Source organism: Bos taurus, chromosome 19, assembly GCF_002263795.3.
Source record: "Bos taurus isolate L1 Dominette 01449 registration number 42190680 breed Hereford chromosome 19, ARS-UCD2.0, whole genome shotgun sequence".
Lineage (NCBI taxonomy): Eukaryota > Metazoa > Chordata > Mammalia > Artiodactyla > Bovidae > Bos > Bos taurus.
The window spans coordinates 45,592,578-45,598,859 of NC_037346.1; positions in this window are offsets into that span (position 1 = coordinate 45,592,578).

Consider the following 6,282-nt stretch of genomic DNA (forward strand, 5'->3'; position numbering starts at 1 on the left):
AGTTAATTAGAATAAATAGTTTTTTCCAACTTGAGGAAAGGAAAGAATTATAAGAGCTGGCCATGCTTTAGCGACTTGAAACAGAGAACCAATAACAATAAGTTTGTGGGGGATGGGAGGGCAGAAGAAAAAAATCAGGTGAGTGTTATAAACTTTCACACTGCACTTGAGAACCAGACTGTGCTCTTGGACAAATTAGATGTTAACTAATCATCGGTAGATCAGAGAGTTCATCAAGAAACACAGGGAACTGGTTGAACTCTGACCTATTAACTTGGAAAAACTATAAAAATAGTTAGAATTGACTCGGGAGTCAGAAGTCTTAGATTCTCGTACTTTTCCTTGCTCTGCTACTCTCTCCCCGTCTTTGAGCCCCATGTTCCTTATTTAGGAAGTGAGAGGTATAATTCAATGAGCTTAACAGGTTGTTTTGCATTTTTTGATACTTTGAATGTATAAATCAAAGACATTTTGCCAAAATGATTACCAGATCCAAAAGATGACATTGGCTGTCAGTACACTGATCTGGTGTTATTTTCAAGGCGGGAGAATAAGCAACTGTATTTATATACGCCACTGCTGTGTTGTTTTGCTGGGTAAGCTAGATTACAAGTGAAAATGTCTTCAGTCTCTCCAACAAGGAGCAGTGTTTCTCATCTAGGAAAGATAGTCTTGCTGGATGCTTGGAAAGGTTCCTGTGTGTCAGCTTGCAAGCATATGTACCCATGATAGGGGGTTCTTTGTATCCTCTCACAAAGGGTATCAATTCACGGGACTCAAGTGCACAGCTCTCTGCAGGGTCCACCAAAGAAATAACAGGCAGACATGAGCTCCTGTCCTTGAGGTGCTTAGCCTCCAGCAGGGGAGTGAGGGTTCTGAGATATCACTCCAGGTTGTCACATGTCTGTGCATTCCATCTGTGCCTTGCTCTAATATTCCAGGGTCATCCTAGAAACAGTGGGACTGTTGGTGATTCTGCGTCACCTTCTGAGCAATCCTTGCAATCAGGGTTGATAGGCAGCACACATTTTTTCTGCCCCAAATCCATTCCCCTTTTTTTCTGGTCACAGGTACTTGGGTTCACGTAGCCTCAAAAGCATTGTCAGACAAAGTACCCAGCATTCCCCTGGCCTGGGAAGGATCACAAAACCCAGACTCAGTCAGTCAGATGCTCTCTCTCCCAACCAACTAGAATCTTGACCATCCTGAGGAAGAAAGACAGAAAAAAGCAAGAGCTGATTTACCCCAATGGTGATATCCTGAAAAGGCCATCTGCTTGATTATCTAGCCCCCTGGAATTTACCTGATTTCTATTTTTTTTTTTTTAATAAAGCACCAGTCTCTTATTTTATGTTTTAATTTATTTTTATTTTTGGCTGTGCTGGGTCTTTGTTGCAGCTAGCAGGCTTTCTCTAGTTGCAGCAAGTGGAGGCTACTCTTCATTGCAGTGTTCCGGCTTCTCATTGCGATGGCTTCTCTTGTGGAGAACGGGCACTAGGTGCTCGGGCTTCAGTAATTGCTCCATGACATGTGGGATCTTCTTGGACCAGGGATCAAACATGTGTACCCTGCACTGGCAGGCAAATTCTTAATCATGTGACCACCAGTGACATCCCACCTGATTTCTGTCTTTGGTAAAATCTGTTTGTCTCTCTTTGTCTTGATTTCTGTTACTTAGTCTTTCCTCTCCTCAAAAGCAAAAAACAAAATCTCCATCAGCTTGTCATTGATGCCTGAAACTCTTTTAATATGCTTTCCTTTCAATGAGAAACTAGGTATGACAGCTTACAATGATTTAAATTTAACCTACAATGTAAATAACTAAGGTAAATTTCTAAGGTCTAGGGGGCTTTTTCAGGTGAGAGGAGGTGGGAGAGAGGACTAGGGATAGGCTCAGAGAGGAAAGGGGGACCAGGTACCTGAAGGGTGAGAAGAGAAGATGTCATGCTGAAGTGCAGGTAGCGATACCCAAGATAGAGAACAGTGAGGTAAGTGGGGAGAAGGTCAGCTCTTGCTGATCAGCTACTCTCTGGCCCACCGTGATGGTTAATTTTACATATTAACTTGGCTGGGCCATGGTGCCCGGATACTTGGTCAAACGTCATTCTAAATGTTTCCATGAGGGTACTTGGTGACGAGATCTACATTTAAATCAGTGGACTTTGAGTAAGGTAGCTCTCCATACTGTGGATGGACCTCATCTAATCAACTAAAAGCCTGAATAGAACAAAAGGCTCATATCCACTTAAAAAGAATTCTCCAGTGGAATGCCTTTGGACTTGAATGGCAGCTCTTTCCTGAATCTCCAGTTTTCCAGTGTCTCCCATCAGATTTTTGGACTTGCCAAGCCTCTGGCATCACATGAGTCAATTTCTTAAAATAAATCTCCCTATATATACACAGCCTGTTGGTTCTGTTTCTCTGGAGAAGCCTGACTAATACACCATGTTTCCTGCTGATAACGAGAAAGTGATTCCAAACTCTTACGCTGTAAACTTGGTATTACTCATTGCTCCCTGATAGGTAACCAGCATTTAGAGGTGGAGGCCTGATTCAAAGTTTTGGAGACTCCATGAATATATATACATATTTAATTTTCTGGATTTTGACGTGGGCGTGGGGGCGCTGTGCTGGGTCTTCATTGTTGCATGGGCTTTTCTCTAGTTGTGGAGATGGCATGCTGCTCTCTAGTTGTCGTGTGAGGGCTTCTCGGTGGCTTCTCTTGTTGCAGAGCATAGGCTCTAGGGCACTCAGGCTTCAGTGGTTGCAGCACTCAGGCTCGATAGTCGAGGTTCCCAAGCTCTAGAGTACATGGGCATCATTGCTTCATGGCATGTGGGATCATCCCGGACCAGCGATCGAACCTGTGTCTCCTGCATTGGCAGGTGGATTCTTTACCACTGAGCCACCAGGGAAGCCCCTCCATGGATATAATTCTATGTTCAAATTATGTCCAGTTAAACAACACTTAATAATTGCTTCCTTAGAATGGGACTGAGTAACTTTCGGACATTGTGGTTGTAGCAGTGATGCTAACAACTTAACCAGGGGGAAATAAACATGTTCTGTGTTTTGAGGAATGAGAGCAATAGTGAGCTACATAAAGTGAACTGATGCTCTGTTATCCAGTTTCTTTAACAAAGAATGTGATGTTTTGCTGATTTCCACATTAGTTAAGGGAAAACTAACTTTAGTCTGGAATCCTGGGGCTAAACAAATGGCACTGGGGACAGAAAGGAGTTTTTAGTCACATCAAGGTGTGGGTTTCAGAGATCTTCCAACAGGACTGTATGCAGGTGTTTTGGGGAACAGCGCTGTGCAATGTGACTGTCAGAAGCTATCTTCAGGGTGTGTGTGTGTTTGTGTGTGTGTGTGTGACAGAAAGAAGGACCTACACTGCCCCCTTGCACAAGAAAAAGATCCTTGTGAAGCAGACAAAGGTGAATTTCATAAAACTTTTGATACCCTTCCCTCTACAGCTCCTCCTTTCTTTCCCAAGTACTTTCAGTATTAGTAACATAATAACATTCCTCTTTTCAGGACTGTATGCAGTTTAAGAGAATATTGCCAGGAAAGCAATAAAGAAACAAATCTCTAAGGGCAAAATTTCGGAGACTGTAACATCTTCATGTGGATAGTGATCCTTATTCTTGCCCAATCATAGCCCATCAGTCAGCCCCCCATGTCCTCAGTCCAGGCTTTCAGGAAGCCTTGTTGAAAACTTCCTATTATGGCCCCATCATAGCCAATTTTAGGAAGATGAAGTCGCCATCTGTTTGTTTTCTGTCAGAGAAACCTATTTCTCAAAATGATGGATAAGGCTAGAGAACAGAACAAAATGGAGAAAGGATACAGAGTTTTCAGAGAAAGGAAGACCAGCTGATGCAATGCAGCATTTTAACTGCAGTCAGGTGTTTTTTATTGCTGGTTTCTTTTTTTTTTTTTTTGATGGATAAGTCTTTTCTCTTTGGAGGATCAAGGACAAACACCTAGAGTCACAAAAAATCAATTCATTCTGGAAAGTCTGAGTGGGCAGGAGAGATGATAGGATCCTCCTTGGAAAGGGATGAACGTTGCTATGGAAACCAGCCATCCTTCATTGCAAGCCCCAGTGCACTTGCCAGGCTGCCTAACCCTGCATAATAACAACATGGGTCCAGAGAGGTGCCTGCATCTCTCGGAGAAGGAATCATTCAGACACTGGGGTCTGATGAGTTTTTATGCATCTTGAAGAAAAGGAACTTACAGTCTCCTGGGCGGAGCTGAGTTGCCTAGAACCTTGAGACGCCAAAGACCCAAGACCCACAAACCATATTGTTGTTGTTTAGTACTGAGTCGTGTCCGACTCTTTTGTGACCCCATAGACTGTAGCCCTCCAGGCTCTTCTATTTATCAGATTTTTCTAGGCAGGAATACTGGAGTGGATTGCCACTTCCTTCTCCAGGGATCTTCCTGACCCAGGGATCGAACCCAAATTTCCTGTATTGCAGATGGGTTCTTTACCACTGAGCCACTGGAGAAACCCCACAAATTACATTGGAGATGACTGTATTGTCTCCAGAGGGCTCCTGAGAAAAACTGAAGGTGTGTCTTAAGATTTCATCTAAGGGAGAGTTTCTGGAGAAGTTTGTTTCCAGGGTAAGGAATATGTATAGCAGGGCTTTTCAAGGGAGGGAGAAGACATCTCTTGAGCAGGATCATGACCAGAACAGAGGGATAAGTCTAGTGATACTGGGGGAAGGTGGTCCAGGAATACTGTGTTACATTTAAACTCTCTAAACGGAAATTTTTTCATGTGAGAATTAAATAACTTTCACATAGTACCGAATACATTCAAGCACCTGACCCAGCAGTTATACGGCAGATGTGAACTACCACTACCAAGAGTGCTGGAACTAATACTAATCACACTATTAACCAATTTTAAAGTCTAACGGGGGTGGCGTGGGGAGCTATCTCCAAATAAGATATTTCTCTGGGTGAAATTATCCCTCTGCTTCTCCCAAGAGCACTTTGTACTTTTCCATGCTGTACAAATAACACTGAAGAGAGACGTGTATTCTATTAAGGAAAAAAACCCCACTCAACCATTACTGTCATAAGCAATTTATGGAGTTGCCACAGTTTGTGTTTATTAAATTTCCCTGAGCAGCAATCATGATTTCTATTATACTTTCTTCCTAATTGTCAAAATTTTGTATTTTTTTAAAAAGTAAGTTGAGTTTTGCATCATAAAGTTAGCACAACATTTTCTCTCAATCTTAAAATGTCATAACCTCAACTCGTGAATACAATCACTAGTACGTTGGGTCTCTTTCCCTTCTAGCCTCTTCCCATATATTTTCTTGCAGGATTTCACTTCCCCAACCAGGGATTGAACCCAACCAGGCTATGGCAGTGAAAGTGCTGAATCCTAACCACTAGACCACCAGGGGACTTGCCCCATATGTATTCTTATTTAAAAAAATATATATATAGCTCTTCCTTGCCCAACAATGGGGTTATATTCCAATAAACTCATCATACATTGAACATATCATAAGTTAAAAAAGGATTTATTAATAATATGCCTTGCCTACCAAACATCATAGCTTAGCCTAGCCTACTTTAAATTAAAAGATGCTTTTAATTTGAAAAGATGCTTTTAATGAAATCAAAAGACACTTGCTCCTTGGAAGAAAAGCTACGACAAACCTAGACAAGGTATTAAAAGGCAGATACATCACTTTGCTGACAAAAGTCCGTATAGTCAAAGCTATGGTTTTTCCAGTAGTCATGTACAGATGTGAGAATTGGACCATAAAGAAGGCTGAGCACCAAAGAATTGGTGTTTTCGAATTGTGCTGCTGGAGAAGACTCTTGAGAGTCCCTTGAGCAAGGAGATCAAACCAATCAATCCTAAAGGAAATCAACCTTGAATATTCACTGGAGGCACCGATGCTAATATTGAAGCTCCAATACTTTGGCCACCTGATACGAAATGCTGACTCACTGGAAAACATCCTGATGCTGGGAAAGATTGGGGGCAGGAGGAGAAGGGGACGACAGAGGATGAGATGGTTGAATGGCATCACTGACTCAATGGACATGAGTTTGAACAAACTCTGCGAGGTAGTGAAGGATAGGGAAGCCTGGCATGCTGCAGTCCATGAGATGGAAGAAATGGACATGACTGAGCGACTGAACAACAACAGCTTACTTTAAACATGCTCAGAATACTTACATTAGCCTACATTTGGGCAAAAACATATAACACAAAACCTGTTTTGAAATAAGGTGTTG